At 33.1% G+C, this 24,864-nt stretch overlaps 1 protein-coding gene across 1 annotated transcript in view; it reads right to left on the bottom strand.

The window, feature by feature from the left end:
- Positions 1–24,864, bottom strand: part of CNBD1 (cyclic nucleotide binding domain containing 1) — a 362,719-nt gene that overhangs the window by 118,078 nt on the left and 219,777 nt on the right. The gene's annotated exons all lie outside the window — the stretch shown is intronic.

Here is a 24,864-nt window from a genome sequence, read left to right as displayed (position 1 = left end):
CATCACATCCATGAAACTTTAAACCAGGAAATTACATAGTCCTTTTACCTTCTTTTTTAGAAAACTCAGTGCTTCAATTGTAAGATTGTATCTTTTATTTTTAGTCATCATAATAATAAAGACCTCTTTCATATAGTAAAAAGACTTTTTAATCCAGTGTATACTTTTGATCTTTTACGTACTATTAAAGTTAAATGAATCTACAATTTAACATCTGATAAATATTTTAACTCCAAAAATGCATATGTAATTTTAAGTAAAAGAGTCATCATAGATGTATGATATTTATTTTCTTTAATCATTAAATTCACTAGTTTATAAATATAATACCATAATAAAAATACAAAATTTATGTTGACCCTAAGTTCTCAAGTGACTAGCCTATCATACCATTGTTAAACGCTCAGTATTTTTCAAGCAATTTTTTAAAAATTATTGTGAAAAATCAATTTAGCAGCAGCAAGGGAATTTGGGATACTCACATATGCGGGTTTGCCAGAAACAGTCCCAGTTTAGATGTAATGTCCAGTTGAGCCACCTGGTATACATGTGTTTGTGTGTATATGTTTACTGGATGACAATATATATTGTGTTTTTTTCTTGTATGTTCTAGCAAAAAAATAGTTGGAAAAATGCTAATATCGTCTTAAGAAATAGTCTTAAGAAAACTGGGTTCCTAGTTAATATTTAAAAGTGTGTACTTCAGATGCAGTAATAATGATTAGTGTTAATAAATATCATATTATAACCAAAACCTATAATATGTATCATTGATTTGGCAATGAAACGAGAGGTGGTTAAAAAATAGTATCACAGACCCCCCCCCAAAAAAAGGCAAAACATTTGATATATTGGTTGCCTACAATAATTTGGAAGGCATACCAAGTGTCTAGGAAACCTATTGTTTTATATAAAGTAGCTGGAAACAGCCAGAAAGTTACTTTGTTTTGTTTGCTCAATGTTACTTTTGTGTTGCGATGTATTATCAGGTGGCTAAAACTGGACAGTTTTCAAGCATACATGAAAAGTAATAAAGAAGATCTAGAAATGTGGGGAATGACTGTAAAAGCCAAGTGCTTTTTGATCCCATACAACAACAACAACCAGTTGAAAGAAATTTGACTGTCAAAAGTCTATCACATGTTCTCAGTTAAATAAATGTAGGTACTTAGCACTGTGCCAAAGGTCTAATTAGAAGCTTTGCCTTCTCAACCAAGCCTATTGTTACAGAAGAACTTAGGATAGCCTTCATTAAGAGAGAGACAGGCAGAGAGAAAAGAACAGAACCTTGGATTTGGTTATTGGAATGTGGAAGATACTGGAGACAGATCAGAAACACTGACAAATGAACTGCACAGTCCAAATTATGAAATTCCCATGAAACTTTTCAATTGATTCTAACATACACTCCTGTGTTTACCATCCTCAATATGGTAAATCAAGACATTCATGTCTGAAAACTTGGCCTTCACTTCCCCTCTTTAAACATGGCCTTCCTTCACTTCTCTCTCAGTTTCTACCTTTATCATTTGTCAGGAACTGTTTTTAACATACATCATACCCACTCTTTCTTTGCCTATTCAATATACAAAAGCTGTTAGGAAACAGATTAACAAGATAGAAAAATTCACACATTGAAAAATGTTTGGAAAACTATAATGTCCAAACTATCATTAGTACAAAAGAATTGTTTTTTTATATTAATAGTGTCATTACTATCATTATTATCATTATGAGTTATCAGGCCACAGGCAATGGTATGAAAGAAAATGTTTTTCCCTTGAATTTTCATTTAGTCACCTGTATGTCTATTTCTAACTAATCAGTCACCTGTATGTCTATTTCCAGCTAATCACAAAAAGCAAAATGTTAGTATATGCCAAGTATTTAGAAACACATTAGTTGGAAACAAAATAATTTCAGGATTTTCCTTTTTTTACTTCTTTTTCTTCTGATGATTATACGGAGCTAAGAGCTAATAGTGTCATTAAAAGTTACAGTGCTGGGTTCTGACAATCAGTACTTATGTGCATTGGCATGTAATGAGTTGAAACTATCATGAATATCCATTGGCCATCCATGATGACATCCACTGAATTCCTAAGTGTTTCCAGTTGTAGGTATATATATCATCTAGATTTTTGTTAAGCTCTTGCTAAACCTGTTGACTTTTTCACTCGGCTAGTTTTTCACATTCCTTGTAGTAAGGAGAGAATTTGATTGCCTCAGTGATATCTCTGAAGCAATGAGAAACTAGTTAGGGCTCTCTTAAGGCCTCTATATCCCTAATACTAGCTTATTCACATTTACTCAGATGTGCAGAGAAATGGAGCTTCTGCATTTTTCTGCAACTTAGTCTAACAGTTTCCCATCTACTAAGTTAGAGTTAAACAAAACAAAACAAAACAAAATCCTTGCTTGTTCCTTGTAACAATATGACATATCTTCTGATACAGGCTCCATTTAACTTAAATGTTGAGGATACTTGGAAGTTTAGCTTTCTGTACCGGCTGATTTATGTGGTTTTTCTTCAAGGACTTAACGACTCTTTAGTAAAAATATCTAGTCTTCCAGAGTTACTCCAGTCACAGTTCTTTTTCCCAGAGGTGGTGCAAGTATATCCAGGGATCAACTGTGTCCTTCTGGCATTGGCTAGAGGAACAATTGGTCTGCATGTGCCGAAAATTTTACCAAAGAAATATAATCAACTTATGTTACAGAACACATAAAAATAGCCATTAAGCTTGGATAGGATGTTTGCCAGTAAAACAAGAGTAAATCAGAACAGTCAACTACAAATAAGGGGATAAAACAAGGAGATTATGCTGTAAAAAATAATATTCAAACTGAGGATCAAAGAGTTTAATTGTCTCAAGGACACATAGCTAATAATAATAAAAAAGAAACTGAAATGCTAAAAATTGCTAAGTGACTACCAAATCATGCTAACACACACCACAAACGTGCGCACAGAAACACACAAAAAAACTAAATTTAAATAGAATAATTTCAGACACACAAAACACGTTAATAAGTTCTGTAATAGAAAAAAGCACCCAATTTTCTTATTTATTTATTTATCTATTTATTTATTTATTTATTTATGATTTTATTTATTTATTTATGAAGGACACACAGAGAGAGGCAGAGACATAGCCAGAAGGAGAAGCAGACTCCCTGCAGGGAGCTCAATGTGGGACTCAATCCCAGGACCCGGGTATCATGACCTCAGCCAAAGGCAGATGCTCAACCACTGAGCCACCCAGGTGCCCCCAATTTCCTCATTTAAAATGGTCAAATATTATATGTAGAAAGGTACACATGATAGTTTATGTAATATATTTAAAGTTGAAAATAATAGTCAATAATAGAGGAACAGTTAAAGTATTTGACTGCATGTTTTCAAGAAGACAATATTTAGGTCATTACAGAATCAGGGATATAGTGTAGAATCTTATGTAGAAAGATAAACTTGCAGTATTGGTGACATGTTATTAAGGCATACATTGTATGGTTGCAAATATATCAGAAATACTCTAGGGGCGAGTTTTATCTGAATCTTAATGACCTGATTTTACAATTGAAAAATATCATAATTAAAATATTCACTGCAGACATTCCATTTATGAATTAGAACTCAGTGATTCAGAAATTACTATCTTCTATTGTTTCCTTTGCATAACTGATTTTAAAGTGTCAACTTATCTCCTCAATTATTGCCATCATCTGATTTCCTCTTCCTTTAAAACAAGATAACTGTACACGAGGACAACTTGAAACAATAATTATCAAGTTTATGTTATTTTATCCATTAAATTATCATTTTAAATTGTTGAGTACAGCTTGGCAAAAGAACTGCATGTTCTATTATTCATTTATTTATTTACACTTAATTTAAAATACCTAAACTGTTTAATTTGAAGAACTGACAATCTCGTATTAGAAGTTCTGTTAAGACAGATTCCTATTCAGGGTGCCTAGGCGGCTCCCTTCAGTCTCTTAATTTTGGCTCAGGTCATGATCTCAGGGTCATGAGATGGAGTCCAGTGTCCAGTAAGATTCTCTCTCCCTCTGCCTCCACATTCCCTCGTCCCCTCCAGCCCTGCTTGGCTAGCTCACACATTCTCTCTCTCTCTCTCTCTCTCTCTCTCTCTCTATCTCTCTTTTCAAAAAAAAAAAAAAACAACAACAAAAAAAAACAGCTTCCTATTTTTCTGTGGTCTAACAGAAAAAGAAAAACAAACAAAAAAACAGGAGTAATTCTGACTGCAAGACCTCACTCAGGAAGGGTTGCCAGAAGGCCCGTGAAGGTCTCTAAAATGAAAGTGATCAGAGATGCTATTTTTTTTTTTACTTCTCAATGAATTATAAACATCAAAGAAAATATCTTTAGGTCCTGTTATAAAACAAATTTTAATTGAAAGTAAAGATATTTGAAGATAGAACGGATTCATAAATTTGAAGAGCTATCAAAGTAAAGAGGAATTAAGGTTATTCTGGTGATTATGAATACAGAGGTTATAAGGAGACCAATTTTTTTCTAATTAAAAGGTTAATTTAAAATATTAAAAACAATAAAACAGATCCTTGGGGATTTATACATACATACACACACACACACAAAAAAAAAAAAAAATTCAAGTGTTAGTTCCCTATCAAAATCCTCCTGCTGTTTGGGTTCCCACTTTCTTTTAATAATGGTTAAAAATAACCAACTAAACAGAAATCAACAGGAGATTCAGTCTCATGTGCTGTTGGAAACTGGATAATCCTCTAATATCCCTGAGAATTTGGGGACGCTTATGTTTCTCCCAGTAGTTTCTTGTGGTTTTCCTATTTTCACTGAATGCTTAATTTCTGGTCTAGAAAGCAGAATCTGCTGTGATCAATTTTATTTGTTTTCTTTTAAATAACATCATGCCTATGTATGAGAGTCAGGTCAAATAGAGAAGAGATTACCACTTGTTTCAGTTTTTCATATTTTCACTAATACTATTATGTAATTCTTTACACAAGGATTGTACAAGAGAGGTAGTATTCAAAAACACATACACTAACAGTCACAGAGCAGTTTGTTCAAACTAAACCTTACATAGAGTGTGCATAAATAAAGCCAATAAAAGCATAACTAAAAAAAAAGAAGAAAAAGCATAACTAAACTAGTTTAAAGAACGGAGAACAGGTCAGTTTCCACACAAGGTATAGTTTCCACATGTTCCAACATGCACACTGGAAGGAGCTGTGAGGAATCCACAGGGCTGATGGAGAATTATGGGAAATCCAAGCTTTCTTTCAGCATGGATATTCTATTATTTTAATTAGTTGATTTCTCACTATATTTTATTTATATTGTCATACAATTATAAGGAATTACGTTTTCTAATACAATTTCTTCCTTTCAAAATGAGAAAGTCAAGGGACACCTGGGTGGCTCAGTCAGTTAAGCATCTACCTTTGGCTTAGGTCATGATCCCAGGGTCCTGGGATAGAGCCCCACATGATGGGGGGTGGGGGAGGAGAGGGGCCAGGCAATTCTTTGCTCAGTGGGTAGCCTGCTTCTCCCTCTTCCTCTGCCACTACCCCTGCTTGTGCTCTCTCTCTCTCTCCCTCTCTGTCAAATAAATAAATAAAATATTTTTTTAAAAAATGAGAGAGTTGAGTCTTAGATATGTTAAGTAGCTTGTCCAAACTCACTCTAATTATAAATAGCACAGCTAGGATTTTATCCCAGGCAGTCTCACTCTGGAGTCCAGATCCTCATCTCTTTATCCACTATACCAAGTCAAATCATCTAGTGATTTTTATTTATTTTCAGTTACTAGGCTAATTGAGTTAGGGCAGGGGCTGTTCCAGGTTTTGTTGAGTCTGCCACATAAATAAAAAAAGAACACAAATTTACAAATTAAAAAATCGGTACAAGTGGGAATACAGTTAGCCCTTGAAATAATGCAGGAGTTAGAGGCACTGATCCTCTACAGAGTCAAAAATCCACATATAGGGACGTCTGGGTGGCTCAGTGGTTGAGTATCTGCCTTCGGCCCAGAGCATGATCCTGGGGTCCAGGATTGAGTCCTGCATCGGACTCTTTGCAGGGAGTCCACTTCTCCCTCTGCCTGAGTCTCTCTCTCTTTCTCTCTGTGTGTCTCTCATGAATAAATAAATAAGATCTTTTTAAAAATCCACATATAACTTTTAACTCCCCCAAACCTTATGTACTAAATAGCCAACTGTTGATGAGAAACTTTACTGATTAAACACAGTTGATTCATACATATTTTGTATTTTATACATATTATATGCTATATTCTTATAATAAACTAGAGAAAATAAGACATTATGAAAATCATAATTTAAAAAATTATGTGTATAAGTGGACCTGCACAGTTTACACCTGTGTGTTCGAGTCAATTGTAGCTATTAGAAAGAGAAGAAAGCACTACAAATTATAATATTTAAAAGCTGGATGGTTTTGAAACATCACAAAATCCAGGAAAAAATGCTACAGTACTTTTATTAATTAGTAGCCTAAGTACATCTATAATATTTATTTTGATAAAATTTGTACTGCACTTCCTATATATTTCTACTTCTTTGCATGACAGTAATTTTATATTTTTTATTGACATAATAGAGTCTTCTCTTGAACTTGGTAATTTTTTTAAATTATTCCTAATAATTTAGAAATATTTCTTTCAGTTTTACAACTGATTTAGTAGCATAACAAATTTTCAGTATTCTTGTCAAATTTGGGAAAAATCCATATCCACATTTATTTCATCTATGAGCTATGAGATTTGGAAAGCTTTTCCATAGTTAATTATTTCGATATATATTCTAAAGTATGTGCCAGGCCACAGCCCACACGTGCCTAGTACCAGGATGCCATATTATATATAGTGATAAGGCTGTAGTTCTTTCTTCATGTCAAGATGCTATTCAATACACTCTGCGTGGTAGAGTTATTCCTGATAGCCATTCATACACAAGCATAATGAGCAATAACTTGCATATGTGGCAGTGACTAAGAATCAAATATTATATCTCACTTGACCAGAGTGAGATCTCTAATGCAGTTTTCCATAAACCAAATTCCCAAGACGCTGAAAGCCACTCCAATGCCAGATGACATGAAAGTGAAAAGTAAGTAAAGGAAATTGGCAGGCAAAGGGGGAAAAACAGTTATCACAGTCAAATTATCTCACTTTTGCAAACGTTACAGAAGCTATGAGCATGTGAATACATTTCTAGGGCTTCTCCCAGGGTCTTGGATGAGACCCATGCAAATCAAATGACAGACCTAAAGTTTAAGCCTCATTACCTTCAAGGTAAATCTACCTCTGAGTTAAGCAAAAGAAACAATAAGAAGAAAATGGGATCAGTAGTCAAGGTTGATTAAAAACAGAAGGCTTTGAGTCTGGAGTCAAAAATAGGTTAAAAAAAAAGAGAGAGACAGAGTAGGAAGAAACACAGAGCAAAGTAAAGCCATGAGCCTGAATCAGAGGCCATGGAGAAATTGCTTCAAATGAACAATTAGAGAAAAAAAAATGGTAGAAATGGCATGGTAAATCATCAGCTGAGAGCACAATACCTAGGAATCTGTTACATTTGGACACATCTATCCCCAGAACACATGCCTGTATGCCCAGCCACATGAGTTCCTCAAAGACTTGCTTTATTTTTTTTTAAGATTTTATTTATTTATTTATTTATGAGAGACACACAGAGAGAGGCAAAGACACAGGCAGAGGGAGAAGCAGGCTCTCCAAGGGAACCCGATGTGGGACTTGATCCTGGGACTAGAGGATCACACCCTGGGCCAAAGGCAGTCGCCAAACCGTTGAGCCACCCAGGGATCCCCAAAGACTTGCTTAATTCAATGCCCTTATGTGTATCCTCACACATGAACATTTTCAGAAACTGAACAACTAAAATCTCTGGGCTTTAGAAGGTACACAGCATTTTATCAAGTGTTTTGTGAGCCAGAGATGAGTGGAATAGAAAAATCTAGCTACAAAGATCACTTTAATTAAAGAATACACGCCTGCATACCTTTGGGCCTCTTCAATAGTTTTCAAAGCAGAATTTATTTCACTTATAAGAGAAGTTTGAGGGCAGCCCAGGTGGCTCAGTGGTTTAATGCTGCCTTCAGCCCAGGGCCTGGTCCTGGAGACTTGGGATCGAATCCCACATCAGATTCCCTGCATGGAGCCTGCTTCTCCCTCTGCCTGTGTCTCTGCCTCTCTCTCTCTCTCTCTCTATCTCTCTCTCTCTCTGTCTTCCATGAATAAATAAAATCTTTAAAAAAAGAAATAAGAGAAGTCTGAGAAAGCGACCCTCCCTATGTCATTTATTTATCCATTTTCCTGTATGTTTTCAAGTAATTCACTATAAAACTATTTTTCTGGAATTTTGTGTGCACTTGAAATTTTTCGTGAATCATTAATCATTAATATGCACATCACTTTCTGTCTGACTTTTCATTTGAATTGCCTAATCAGTCAAGGATGAATGAACAGAATAACAATTGATTTTATTTGATCATCCAAATTCATATGACAAATGTTGATTATTATCAGTTTTTCCAGAAATTGAGTTTGGTCATACATATGGAGTGCAGACATCAGAATCACAGCATGATCTGGGTTCTCTTTGCTATTCCAATACACAGTTGAAAATTGAAAGATCAGCAACAGCAACTTTAACTGTTCCTTTCAAGCTTAAAAAAATGCTTTTATGATTATAAAATAGCTTATTTTTAAAAATGTCTCTTTCTCCTTGATATTGGGGAAGATGATCTTTTATCCTCAAAAGACATGTTGTATGACCAGAAGAGAATTGAAGATTTCCCTTCACTTCATAAGGACAGGACTGAAGAAAATAATAAACTAGCTGCTAACTGGAATTTTTGTAAAAAGAGTGGGGACAATACATATTTCTATGTATTCTTGACTCCAACACCAAAATTCTGGATTTTGAGAATCCTCAGGAAAGACACCTCATCAAAAAGCACTTCCATAGCATTTTTCACAAATTCATCCCATAAGACCTGAGTGGTTAGCAATAGCCACACAAAAAAAGAGCATAAGTAAGGTCTCAAACTACAGTTGGCCCTTGAACAACATGCGTATGAACTGTGTGGTCCACTTAAATGCAGATTTTTTACAGTCCAGCACTATAAAAATATAAATGAATTTTCTCTTCTTTATGATATTTCTTAATAACATTATTTCTCTAGTTTACTGTATCATAAAAATACAGTATATAATACATGTACCATATGAAATACATGTTAATAGACTGCTAACATTATCAGTAAGGTTTCTGGTAAACAGTAGGCTATTAAGTAGTTTAAGTTTTTTGGGAGTCAAAAGTTACACATGGATTTTCAACTACCTGGTGGTGATGGTGCTGGGAGGAGGAGTTGGTGCTCCTAATCCCTACTTTGTTCAAAAGTCAGTTCTTCAAAAGTTGCCTGTAATTTCAATCCTAAACACACTTAGCAGCAGTAAACAAAATATCCATGGACTACTAAAACACACAGATGTTTAGAACTTTTATTTTAGGTTTTCTACATTTTTTATGCTTAGATACTTGAAATGGCTGCTTCCAAGACACAAAACTGATGAGATGGATTTTTCTGTAAAAGAAATTGACAGGCAATTTTGTTGGGATTCTTAATTATTCTTAACATAATCACCATATTTATCTTTTCGCTCAAAGGAATGCAATAACTACGTGTCAGATTCAGAAGGCAGGCAACAGCTTCTACCCACATTTTGGATTTTGGTGTCAGCTAAAAAAGAGCCTCTACTGTTTAACCATTCATTCATTCATTCATTTGCTTATTCAGCAAATAGTTTTGTGCAATGGTTAATTTCAGGTATTATTCTAAATAAATACTATATGATTTGGCATAAAATAAAGACAAATATGTTCCTTGCCTCACACAATTAAAATTCAGTAAGAAAGTCCTACATTAAACACAATTTATGTCTGTGGAAATGTACAGCACTGTGTTCCATGGAAACAGTGAGACATACCTAGTCTAGGGTGGTCAGAAAATATTTCCAAAATTATAGGGGTAGGTCGGGCAATGGGGAAAGGAAAGATAACAGTGTTGCATGCACAAGTAATTGCTTGTTTAAAGGTCCAGAGTTACGTATTCAAGAAACACTTAGGGAAGAAAGCCCAGAGTGGTTGGAGCAGAGAGGACAATGAGGAAATTGGACATAAAGTGAGGCTAATGTGACAGGCAAGAGGAAAACCCACAGGGTATGTAAGCCTTGTGACGAATTTTAGACTTTGTCATAAAGAAAGGTAAAGATACCAAGGGCTTTATTAAAAGGAATAACAACAGATCTGCTTTTTTGAAAGTTCATTCTGGCTACAGAGAATGGATTAGAGTATTTTAAGACAAATGCACTGAAATCAGGTAGGAGGATATTATAGCAGAATATAGATGAAAAATTCTATCTAGTCGGTCAAGTTTTTAAAATTAGTTTGGAATATGTTAACTTAATGAATCACGCAAAATACAGTACAAAAAACTGTCAGGCAGGTAAATCATCCCTTCACAAGAGTAGCACTGTTTTCACCAATATTATCAATATTGTGCTTGAAGAGATTTCCTTTGTCAGGATGGCTGACTGGTAATGCCAGTTTGAAAATTTCCCATCCAAAACAATCTGTTATGTTTAGTGTCTTGAATTTCTGACTACATTTCAGTTACTGTTAAAATGCTAACCAGGAAAAATGAAATATAAGAAATATTGTTATTCCCCTCTTTAGCATACCTTTCAAAATATATTCTATTCTTATCTAATGTTAGGCCCATGAAAATCTACAAACTTGAATTTTATTAGGTTATTAGGTTAGTTCTAACTTTTTCATAATTTGAGGGGAAATATAAGTTTAGCAAAGACATGAATAGTCACATGGATCAGACGTATGAATGTATGTATGGATGCATGGATGGATGGATGGATGGATAGACAGAGTTGCAGACATATATATGTAATTAAAATATGTATCTGGATTTCAGTATCTATCTATAGATCATATTCTACATATCTGAAAAAAAATATATTTGTAGATAGACATTGAAATTGATATTGAAATCTATATTATACTAACCTAAATTTATATATAATTATTATATATATATAGATACGTATCTGGTGATATATATATATATATATCTGTATGTACATATTAGAAGGTAGCAATATATTTTCATTTTTAAATATAAAAATGTTGCTTTTTTGTAGAATGATGAGAAAATGACAATATAGAGAAAAACCACTAGACACTGAGTAAAAGAAAAACTAAAATGTTGGATAATGTTGTCAATTATGTACTTCAATATTTGCTTCTCAGCAGGAAAAATCTGACACTCAAATTGATTTTTTTAAACTGATGATAATTAATGTATTTCTATTTCCTTCTGGGACGCATAAAAATGTTTGAGCTAAATTTAGTGCCAAGACACATCAACTATGTTAGCTAAGGTATATTATATTACATTTAAAATAGGAATTGATTTATTTAAATAAATTTAAGAGTAGGAATTCAAGAATAAATTTAAAATAGCAATTAAATTTATAATAAATTTAAAATAGGAACTTGTATTGTGGTTCACTGAATACTATGAGACTCAAAGAACAGATTTTTGGGTTTTTTCCCAACAGTTTTATACACTTCTTAAAAAGAATCTCTTTTGTCATTGTTAGTTTTTTTGTTTTTTTGTTTTTTAACTTTGGAAGAACTTGAAGTGGATATGGCAAGAGGGATGGATAGCTAGAACTAGGGCATGAAATGGAGCTAGTAAGGAAGTATTTTTATTTCTTAATTAGATCGGGTAGTTGAAGAAAGAGAAAAAATCTTGGAAGACCATCAGGTTCCTGACTTATGAAATTATGAGTGTGGGGTGGAATTTAATGAGATGGAAAAGGCTTATTCTTCTTAAGATAATAATAAAATAATAAGCTTCTAAGCAAGTTTAGTAGAATGAACAAGAGTCCAGTTTTAGATTTAGAAAGTGAGATATGCCAAGTGATCACATCAAGTAGATAACTGATCCAAATCACTACAGGGGAAAAACAATTTTTTAACTAGAATAAATGCTTATAGGCATCTGCTTCTGGGAAAGATAGATGAACAGGGACTTGATTTACTCTCTTGCCTGAAACAACTAAAAAAATGAGATAACATATATAAAATAATGGTTTACAGACGTTGAATATCAGGCAGAAAAAAACCATGATCCCTAGAAACAAGCTAGAAACAAAGGTAAGATGCATGATTTCCCTAGTATAACAGAAGAAAATTTCTATGCTGCAGGATGAGAAAAGGAAACCCAGTCTTCCAGAGTTGAAAAGTCATATCCAAGAGTCAGGAGTTAAGGTGGCCAGAGTACACAGAGAAAATTATTGTAGAAGAGAGAAATGCAGAGAGAAGAAAGAGAGCTCCAACATTTTGTGAAGAGTACTTGCTGAGTCTTTAGTATTATCATTGTTTGTATGTGAATAAATTATCATAGGCTGGAAATTGACCCACCTGAAAATGTCAGAGGGAACAATATGTGGAGCTCAATCATGTCTGGGAGCTTTCCAAAAGGCAGAGTGGAAACCTTGTAATGGACATAGGATAAAGGACTCATGAAGGTTTGGCTGTAGTATTAAGGAAAAATAACCCTAGACTAAATGCTATACTGATCCTGCCTAAAAAATCCTAAAGTTAAAATTTAAAAGAATTATGGTTTCCAATAAATTCAATCCTGAAACAAAGCTCAAAATTATTTATAATAATATAAAAATATTCAGCAATGAAGTAAAATAATCACAAAGACAGGTATCTAATCAAATACTACAGGCCTGCAAATCAAATACTATTAGATCTTCAAGGATAAATAACAAATATACAATTATAGTCACAGATTTCAATATCTTTTTTTAAAAAATTGATATAAAAATATAGCAAATAAAGCTATAGAAATCTTGAACAACTTGACCTGATATTTATAGAATGCTACCCCCCCCAATGAGAGCAAAATATACATTATTTTCAATTGTACCTGAAACATTTACCAAGATAGATATTATGTATCATGAAACAAGTTTCAGTATATTTATAAGGAACCATATCAAGAAATGTATAGCCCCAGAGCACAATAGAATTAAATTAAAAATCAATAACAGAAAGCTCTCTGAAAAATTTTCAAATATATTTGCAAACTAAAAAAACATATTTCTAAAAACCCACACATCAAGAGAAACCAAAAAGAGAATTAGAAAGTTTTTTGAACTAAATGAAAATAAAAATTTAACATATTAAAATTTGTGGGATATAGTAGTAGTTATAAAGAAACATACCATTAAATGCCTATATGAGAAAGAAGAAATGGTTAGAACCAATGACCTCAGCTTCCACCTCAAAAAACTAAAAAAAGAAGTTAAATCCAAAACAAACAGTAAAAAAAGGAATATTAAGGATCAGAGTAGAATCCAAGCAGGGTAGAAAATCAATGAAATAATGATATCAAAATCTGGTTCTTTGAAATCAGTAAATCTGGTAAACCTCTAGCCATATTGAGCAAGAATAAAATAGTGAAGATACAAATAACCAACATCAAGAATGACAGATATGGTATCTTTGTAGATTATTTGGGTATTTAAAGAGTAAGAAGTGAATATCGTGAACAATTTTATGCTAATAGACTCAACAACTGGATGAAATGAATAGATTCCTTAAAATAGGAAAACTATTTACTGTCACCCAAGAAGAAAGAGATAATTTACATGGTCATATATCTGATTTTTAAAAATTAAATTTGAAATTACAAAAGTGAACAAGGAAACCATGAAAGGTTTTATCCATCTACTATATATTATCTTTATTATGGTAATGGTTTCAGAAATGTACTTGTAGACCTTTGCCAAATGTATCAAATTGTACCTTTTTAACATGTGTAGTTTATCATGTTAATTGTAACTCAATAAAATAACTTAAAAATAATAGATTTTTTTTATTTAAAATCCAGACATTATTGTGTTAATCACCTTCCTCCAAAGTAACTTTTAAAAATAGGAATATAAAAATAATAACAAAACATCAAAGAGATAAGGGAAGATTTCATCAGTTGATAAGAGGATGCCTCACATTTCAAGGGAAGAAAATGTATAGAAGAGTATAGACAGATGAAATCCAGAGTATTCTTATGAGAGGCAGTTGCAGCAGAGTACATGGTTCATATGCTTTGCAGAATTCAAAAAGACCCCGGAGTTGTCTATAGCAAATAAAATGGAGGAAAAAATAGAAGTGGAGATGCAATCAGAAGTGTTAGTTCAAAGTCACAATTCTGAAAAATTACTTCTTAACCTAGAATGAAAATAAGAGTATGTATATAATAAGTAAGGAAAACATACTTAAGCGACAACACACAACATAACACATTATATATGTAACATAAATAATGAATATAATATATATATATATATATATATATATATATATATATATATATAACATAACGTGTTATGTTTCGGTGTACTTTTTGAGAAATATTTTCAAAACTAATGCAAAGTGGTAACTGAATGAAAGATAATCAAACTATATATTTTCCAAAATACAAGTATTTGTAGAATAAACTCATCATCATTTCTGAAAACAACCAACTCATGTTTAAAATGCAGCAAATAAACTGCTCAGTATTTACCCAAAGGATACAAATGTAGTAATCTAAAGGGGTACCTGCACCCCGATGTTTATAGCAGCAGTGTCCACGATAGTGAAACTATAGGAAGACCCCAGATATGTCCACCAACAGATGATTGGATAAAAATATGTGGTATATATACATATAACAGAATGTTAGTCATCAGAAAGGTGAAATCTTACTATTCGCAATGACACAGATGGAACTAGAAGGTATTATGCTAAGTGAAATAAGTCAATCAGAGAAAGATAATTATCATATGATTCCACTCAGATGTGGAATTTAAGAAACAAAACAGATGATCATAGGAGAAGGGAGGGAATAATAAAGTAAGACAAAATCAGAGAGGGAGACAAACCATAAGAGACTCTTTATCATAGGAAACTGAGAGTTACTGGAGGGTAGGTATATGGGGGAATGGGGTAACTGGGTGATGGGCACTAAGGAAGGCCCGTGATTTAATGAGCACTGGGTGTTATATCCAACTGATAGATCACTCACCTCTACCTCTGAAATTATAATTAATTGAATTTGAAGAAAATAAAGTTTAAAAAATTAAATATATTTTTATTTTTTATTAAAGATTTTATTTATTCATAGAGAGAGGCAGAGACACAGGCAGAGGGAGGAAGCAGGCCACATGCAGGGAGTCTGACGTGGGACTCAATCCTGCATCTCTAGGATCATGCCCTGGATCAAAGGCGGTGCTAAACCGCTGAGCCACCCGCCTGCCCTAAATATATTTTTAAAATGCAGTGAATAAACTGTTTTTTCACCCTATATTTTCTAACATATTTGGGAAATATAGTAACCCGTGTTTTTGTTTTGTTGTGTTTTGTTGTTTTCTACATTTCCAGGGCAGTCTCATGTATGCCTTGACCTCTACTTAAAGGCAAATGACTCTGAGATGTAGGTTTCCATCTCTACTTTTTTCGAATTCTTTTATAGAATACTCTGCTTAGATGTCTTACTAACTCATCACACAAAAAAATAAATCCTTTACATTAACATTTAACTGCTTTTTTGAGGAGTATTTAATCATATTTTCCTTTTATTCGTATTGGTAGTAAAGCTACATTTAATCCCTATTTAAAAGAAAAAAAACTAAATTTAGTCATTTTTTAAATAATATCTTCAAAATAATTCTTTCTCTTCAAAACGGTAATTACATTTTAATAGCCTTCATACTAATATATGTTTTAAAATGCAACTTCCAAAGCAAATTAAATTATATTCAGTCTTTTTTTTTTTTTTTAATCTTTTTTCTTTTTTTTAATTTTTTTTAAAATTTATTTATGACAGTCACAGAGAGAGAGAGAGAGAGAGGCAGAGACACAGGCAGAGGGAGAAGCAGGCTCCATGCACCGGGAGCCCGACGTGGGATTCGATCCCGGGTCTCCAGGATCGCGCCCTGGGCCAAAGACAGGCGCCAAACCACTGCGCCACCCAGGGATCCCTATATTCAGTCTTATTAATGACCTATTCCTTCAACTAAAGCCATATGTGATAAAAATTATTTCTTCATTGTTTCCTACATTTTAACTCAATTATTTTATTAAAATCTTTAAATTTTTTTTGCTTTACGGAAACTATTCAGAGATTCAATTAGTTTCTCTAGAAATGTCCAAGACCTTGCTTCCAGTTATCAACTGCCATCAAAGCGAATCTCTGCCCTTAAGTTTGTGAAATTGTTTTGTGTTCTGGATATATTTTGAAGGGTCAAGAAAATATGATCACTTCTTATCCTTCTACTGTTACCAGACTGATCCAATCCTCATTTTCATCTGTATTAATGTAATGATTTATTAAATGATCTCCCTCGTTTAATAATGCAGCCAAAGGGATCATTTTAAAAATATAAGTCAGGGGGAACCTGGGTGGCTCAACAGGTTGAGTGCCAACTTTTGGTTTCAGCTCAGGTCATGATCTCATGGGTTGTGAGATCAAGCCCCATGCTGGGATCCCCACTAGCATGGAGTCTGCTTAAAGATTCTCTCCCTCCACCCCTCCTTCTCCTTCAAAAATAAATCAATTAAAAAAAATAAAAATTTAATCCAGGTTTTGTCCCTGGATTTCTCAGGGCTCCAAGTAAAAGCCCAAGTTTTTACAATGGACCAAACTGTCTGTCTTCTAAAGTTCTTCCACTTATCCGTTCCCATTTAGTCACCTTGGTCTCTTTGTTACCTTTCAAAAACACCAAGCAAATTCCCACCTTAGGGTTACTGCATTTCTTATTTCCTCTTTTTCAAATGCTATTTCCCAAGATACCTACACGGTTTGCTCCCTTGCTTCACATTTCTGCTCAATTGTCAGCTTCTCCGTGAGACTTTTTCTGAGGACTTCTAGATACAACTTATTTATTCACCTCTACTCCTACTAAGACCCATGATTCTCTAATCTTTCTCCATAATACTAATCACTTTCTGAAACATCATGGATTTTCTTTTTTTGTTATTGCTATTGTCTCCTACTAGTATACAAGCAAACTGAAGGCAGGGTCTGTATTAGGTTCTGTACTATGAATAGGGGCTAATATTTAAAAGATGCTCAATAAATATTTGTTGCAAAAATGAGATATTTTACTTTCTCCTTAAGCCACTGCTACTTAATAATAAATTTCCCAAATTGCTTTCAAGCTGCAAGACTACCAATTTACTTAAAGCAAGTGAATTTTGCTTTAATGTTTATCATTATTACATTACGTTTTGTATCTTCTCTACAAACTCTCTTCAACTACACAAAATCATGCCAAATCTTCTATTTGTTCTAATTATCCTCATAGCTGTCTTCCTCCTAGTACATTAGAAAACTGATGATTTTTATAATAATAAACTTTTGGTACAGTATAAAATTTTATAATTTTATTTACTTACCATGATAAATTAATGAAAGAATATGAATTGCATTTATCTCAAAGTTACTGGTTACAATGTGATTAAAATAGAAATGTGGGTCTTCTGAACAGAAATAAAACTTCAAGTGCTTGGCGTTTTACTTATCATAAAAATGTGTGATAAAGATGATAAGAAGCACTGTGTTAATCTCTGTGTCAGTGGTTTTAGGAAAAGAAAAGCCATTATTCTTCAGATGCTGACATTCATTATTAGTGCTAGATTGGTTCAGCGACATGTAGAATTTAGAACTCTACAATTGTATTATAAAACTTTTTCAGTATTGTAATTCCTACACGAAAATAACTTCCTTATTTTGAAGATAAAATTCATTTTCTGATCTTTTCCTTTCATTGGAATAATCATTTTATAAAATAATTTTCAACATTGTGAAGTTTCCTAGGAAAAGTCTATTTTTAGGAAGTAGCAAATTGAGACATACTATTACAATTTAGATCCTGATGATTACCTCTTAAATGTTCCCTTTTACATTTTAGTTCCCCTTAATATCACTTTAATTTTCTCTACTCCCTTCCAGGAAAAAATGAATACATATAAAAATAACAATAATTAACATTTGAATAGCACTTTAAGATTTTCAAAGCTCTTTTACTTATATTACCTCATTTAACCTTAACAATACTGTGAATTTATGTAGTTGTTTTTCCATTATCTAGTTAAAAAACATGAGGAACTCAGACCTCAAATAATACTGATAATGTCAGACACAGCATAAGCCTAATTCTAGATATCATTTTCTTCCTTCTGTCATTATTCCCAAGGTAGTATAAAGAAATAGCATTTTTATAATAATTTTATCTAAATTACTATTATTTCTAGTTATCTTGATTTTTTATAATGTATGAAGCCAGAAGAACAAACAAAAATATTTGTCATAAGTATCTTGTATTACAAATTTTGTCTTAAAACTAAAAGTCAGGAAATACTCCTGGTAAGAATTATGAAAAATCATTTTTAATCTAGGTTAACAAATTGATATAACCCTTGCCAGACTGCATTCAATGCAGGTGTGATTTAATTAAGGCTACTATGGACTTGAGATTTGAATAATTGAAAACTAAAGGAATGTAATAAAGATACACAATCATGTTTTCTGGATCTCTAAATCACAATATAGTCATCTAGCAATGCCATTTGGAACTATATTGGAAACTGAGAAAAAAATATATATGCCCTCTATATGTTCATGCTAAAATACCTTTCCATAATTTGAGCTAAGTGGAAAATATTAATAAAATGCTCTACAACAGCAACAACAAAAAGAATAGATATAAAGCCTGCATTGCTCTGTCAGTTCACACACTGTTACTGACCTACAGAAAGGACCACCTAGCAAGGACCCAACAACCACTTGGTTATTTAGAAATCGTAGACATATGGGAAATGACAGTACTCATCATTGAACAAAAAAACAGAGCTATAAAACAAACAAGAACAATGATCTGTCTTTTTAAAATTTTTGTAATTTGTTCATCACGATATTTTATATTAATTTAGATTTTTTAAAATATTGCACCAGGGGCATCTGGGTGGCTCAGTGGTTGACCTACCTTTGGCTCAAGTCATGATCCTGGGGTCCTGGGATTGAGTTTTGCATCAGGCTCCCCAAAGGGAGCCTGCTTCTCCCTCTGCCTGTGTCTCTGCCTCTCTCTCTGTGTCTCTTATGAATAAATAAAATCTTTCAAAAATATATTGCACCAAATATTTTACCTTGATTACTGAGAGTCTGGGGAATCTCTTCCCCTTAAATTTAGCACCTCATCTTAATCCTAGACCTTCTCCAGGTACATTTTTAAGTATCACTGAAAAAAGATAACTGAAACGCAATAACTACAGATTGAAATAACTTACCTCAATAACAAAAATAGTATGTTTTGTTACACCATAGCATATTGAGCTAATGAGTTCTAGAGTCAGACTTCCTAAATCTCAACCTCACCAGTTGTGAATAAGGCAACTTTATTAGACCTCTCTATGCCTCAGTTTCATTTTCTGTAAAATAAAGCTAATAAAGAAAATCTCTGTCAGAAAATTATTTGACATATTAACACATTAAAAATCAACTTGAAGAGTACCTAGCACAGAGTAGATGACTATTGATGATGATGATGATGATGATGATGACTATTATCATATGCATATCAAGTCCTATGAATTATTATTATTAATATAACTATTATATTAATAATAATAATAATCTTCAATACAGGGCTTGAACTCATGACCCTGATATCAAGACCTGAGCTGAGATCAAGAGTCATATGCTTAACCAACTGCATCATAGGCACCCCTAAGCGCTATGCAATTTTAAAATAAGAAAAATAGATATCACCCTATTGCCAGTTTATTCTAGAGACACACTAAGAATGTTTGAGTAATGGATGCTAACCATATCCTCTATCTTTCTGGAAAAAAATAGCATTTTCAAAAAACATATTTTTGAAAAAAAAATAGTTTCAAGGATTTATAATGTATCACCATTTCCACACACTGCCAAATGGATGTTTAAAAATTTGAAGAAGCTTGGGATTACTTTCTTTCTTAGCCCATGGTAGATGTAAGGAAATCATAAATGAATTTTCGTGAATGACTCGTATAAGTTTAACGTTATGAATACATGAGCACACAGATTGAAAAGTTAGGATATAATAAAACAAAAAAGTGTAAATGTCTTTTAATATTTCTTACATTGCAAAATAATAGTTATTTCATGGTGTGTATTATTATCAGTCCTACTTAAGTTTTTAGTCACTCCTTAGTTCCTCACAGCACGTCACCAAAAAAGGCTCTGCATCATAAAGATCCAGCAGTGCTTACTCACAGACAGAATTTGAAAAAATTTTCCCTTCTGGCCTTATGTGCTTATGTCTTTAATGTATATGTTCCCATCCACAGTGAAAGTTACCTCTCATACTTTAGCTTGTTAATATGTTCCTGGCTGTGAATTGATTCTTCTAAACAGCACACATATACAAGCCTCAGCATTCTATTACTCCACCTTGATGCTTGATCTTTTCATCCATCTATCTATACCCCATTAATACTTTTCTTTATATTCTATTCAGCTTTGGTGGTGGGGGGGGTAAACATTTATCCCTTTTGACCTAAGTTCTCACTAGATACAAATGGGAATTACATACATTGCCAACAAAACTGTGATGATCTTCTTAAACAAATAAATATTGTGTCTTATTAGTTCCTACCACAAAATCTTCACAAGTACTTTGAGAGAAAAAAAAAAGAATGATTTTTTTTAATTCCTTAATTTTTTTTATGTGGCTGCTTCCTAAATAGTAAATGATCTCTCTACATTATTCGGTCAACATTACATGAAATGAGAGAGGGGAACTATAAGGATAGACATTCTCTTTGTTAAATTTTATCTGAGCTTCAGTTACGTGGGAATCGCATAGGAAAACGGGTGGTAATGAGCTCAGGAAGAAGACAGATTGGGTGCAGTCACGTGGTTCTTAATGAGTAAAAAGTGTTATCTGGCTGATAAAAATGAAGGCTATTCAATGAAGATCAAGATTGAAGACCAGTAAAATAGAAAGAGGTAGGTATCTGACTGCCACCACTGCAGGCAAGGATAGAATCTAACAAGACAATCCAGTTGAAAGAGTTATTTCAAAATCCAAAGAATTGAACAAATGTACTAAATAGGATCAAAGGCATGGAAAGCTCAGCTATATAGAGAACCCCCAAGTGCAAGTAAGCACAGGTGTTCTTAATTGGGGATAAGAGTAATGTAGGTCAGATAAGTGGATTCTGTACCATATACGTGATAGTTATATTTTTCTGCCCATCTGCTTCACCCCAACTTCCTTAGATTAAAAAATGCTTTTCTACATTAATAGCACTCTATTTTCTTCACTTTGAGCTTTTTTCAATTTCAACATTATTTCTCATAGACAAAACTCTTTCAATATTGATTTTAGGACTTTTTTTTTTTCAGTTCAAATGCTTAGCATCAACATCAGCTGGAGACTTCTTAGAAATGCACATTCCAGACCAAGTGACTCAAATGTCTAGGATTAGGGTCAGCAATACTTTTCAAAAACTTTGCAGGTGGTTCTGATGTATATAAGACTTTGAAAGCTTCTGCTTTGTCATGCACTATTGAATCAATTAGCTAATGTTTAAAGCAATAAAATATATTTAGCTGTTTAGCTCCACTAAAACTGTCTCAGAACTTTGTGGAGAGAAGGGTTCTAGAGTAAAATGTAACCTAAATTAGAAAGATGGAAAAGATTCATGAGAATTTAAATCATTTAAAGCTCATCCTATCTCTTTCCTAGTGTCCAGAGAGGATTTTAATTAAATAAATTTGATAGTTGTCAAATACTGTTATACACACATTACATAATTATATGAATAATAGATAGTATATAATCATATATACTTTTTGTTAGAAAAAAGCCAATAATTTAATTCATGGTTATTTTTCTCCACCATTTAAAGTTATAGTTTATTTTAAAAATCATATATGTTGTTCTCTTTAAATGTTAAATACTGAGGTACAACTAGCCTTTAGAATTTAAATTGCTCTATAATTATGTGTTACCTGTTATTTATAGCTTCAGGGTATAGTTTTATTACATATATACCAAATGTAATATATATGTGTGTACATATATATACTTTCTTAGTATTTCTTTATTCTACCTAATTTCACAAATATTTTCAGGTGGCATTAAAAAATGCACTTTAAGAAAAATAATGAGAAAATAAATATAGAATAATGAGAATATATAATCACAAGTAGAAATTAAGACCAAATAAAGGAGGTGGAACAAAAGAGAAACCCTAGACAGAGATCACAATACATATAGGAACACAAAGATAATAGATATTTCAATTAAATTGGAAAAATAGTCTGACACACTGATAAGGGTATAAAATAAAGTGGGACCCTATAACCCATGCAATATAAAAAAATGTATGCCTTCTGTAGAGTTTAAGTCCCTTGACTTCCCCTGGGTATTATGCTGAGTGAAGTAAGTCAATCGGAGAAGGACAAACAGTGTATGTTCTCACTCATTTGGGGAATATGAATAATAGTGAAGGGGAATATAAGGGAAGGCAGAAGAAATGTGTGGGAGATATCAGAAAGGGACACAGAACATAAAGACTTCTAACTCTGGGAAATGAACTAGGGGTGGTGGAAGGGGTTGAGGGCGGGGGGTGGGGGTGAATGGGTGACGGGCACGGAGGGGGACACTTGACGGGATGAGCACTGGGTGTTATTCTGTATGTTGGTAAATTGAACACCAATAAAAATTAATTCATAAAAAAAAAATAAGATATTCAAAAAAAAAAATGTATGCCACAGAAATTAAAGGCTAAAATGTAAAATCTAAGCAGTATCAATATCTTCAACAGAAGAAATTTTAATTTCTCTACAAATGACAGAGAAGTTGAAAAGACCATTGTTAAAACCAAGAAAGGAAACTGAGGTGAGAGAGCCAGCGCAGAATGTAACATAATGAATAGAGAAGTTGAATCAATATGTTGTATACCTGAAACTAATGTAAAATTATGTGTTGATTATACTCAATTTAAAAAAAAATTAAGGGATGTAAAAACCAATTCATAGATAAGTGTGACCAAGTGGCTAATAAAAATATGAAAAAGGGGCAACATTACTAACTGTGGAGGCCGAGAAAAATTAAGGCCATCCCACCTAAAGTTTAGCATTAGCACTAGTACAGCCATCTTATAGGCCCCTGTGAATAAGAGCTGAACTTTAAAGGGAAAAACTGCAGAATGTCCTCAATGTCCTTGGCAGGTAATCCCATATCAGAAAGACAACAGAGCCCACACCCATGGTAGAAAATCCCCTAGACCAGCCTAATTCTTCCATCCCTTCTGGAAATCCCCTAGACCAGCCTATAAAAAACCCAGTTGTAACCCACTCGGGGTCCAAGTCCCTGCTCCGCTGTGTCGGGTGTACTTGGACCCAAGCTCGAGCTTGTAAATAAACCCTCGTTTGTTTGCATCCGTGTTGGCTCCTTGGTGGTTTCTCGGATTCGCAATCTTGGGCACAACACTAACAATTAGAAAACTTTAATTAAATAACAATGACTTTAACTTCACGTATTATCAAAAATTAAAAGAATCATTAACATTAATTATAAGGCTTAGTGGAATGTAAGGCTAGGATGCTATCTTACATTACTGTGAGTTTTTGGAAATGTTTAGGAATATAAAATGGAAATATACATGTTAAAGCAAATAAGAAATATACCCTGACCCAGAGTTCCAACTCTTAGGAATTGAAAAATAGGCATCATTACAAGAATGTTTATAAAGTCTCTCAATTGGGAGATTACTGTTAGAAACACTAAAGATACATTAAAAATTTATTAACTCTATAACCATCACTGGAGATATTTCTATGATATAACTGGTAATTGAGAAAAACAATCTAAAATATATCAATATTATCCCAATGCTATAAAATTAGCAATAATAAATCCTTCTGATCATACATTATGTACATTTATCTACACAGCACTGTGTTGACATTTAATTGGTGGAAATAACCAATTTTCTAAATGGCAATTTAAAATAAATGTCCTTACAAAGAATACATGTTATGATCTCATTCGTAAGCATGAATGTTTTTGAGTATACTATTAAAGAGATACTTGAAAGGAGGATCACAAAAGTGTTAACAGTAATAACATCAAAGTTGTGGGATTTAAGATAAATGTTACTTTATTCTTTATATTTCCATGTAATGTGGGGTATTTTTATAATGAACATGTATTATTTCTATGATCAAAAATTAAAAGTACTTTATATGATCACATAGCAGCTTCAACAGTTGAGCTTCAAAAATGACCTTGAGGACTTTGTTCAAAATTACAAACTGAGTACAGTCTGTAATTCTTTTAGCAATAAAAAAGAAATATTAAATACATAATTATACACTGTGTCAAAAAAGGAAAAAGTGTGTGTGTGTGTGTTGCATGTGTGTGTGTGCCTGTAGTGGAGATGCAAGTTCCTGACACCGATTGTTCTGGAAGGCTTCCTTCAGAAAGAAACATGAAAGGGTAAGTAGAACGCTGAGTTGCCAGCCAGCCTTTAAAAACTGTGACAAGAATATTTAGGAAATAACTGTCCAAATAGAAGCAAGTGCATAGGCAAAGATTAGAAATCCTGAGGAAAAAAAGAGAAGCTGACAAGGACTGGGGTAGCCAGAAGACAATGAGAAGGGCTGGACTTTGGGAAGAA

Source organism: Nyctereutes procyonoides, unplaced genomic scaffold, assembly GCF_905146905.1.
Source record: "Nyctereutes procyonoides isolate TBG_1078 unplaced genomic scaffold, NYPRO_anot_genome, whole genome shotgun sequence".
NCBI classification, from domain to species: domain Eukaryota; kingdom Metazoa; phylum Chordata; class Mammalia; order Carnivora; family Canidae; genus Nyctereutes; species Nyctereutes procyonoides.
Note: the sequence above shows the minus strand (reverse complement) of the source record. Positions and strands in the feature narration are given on the sequence as shown.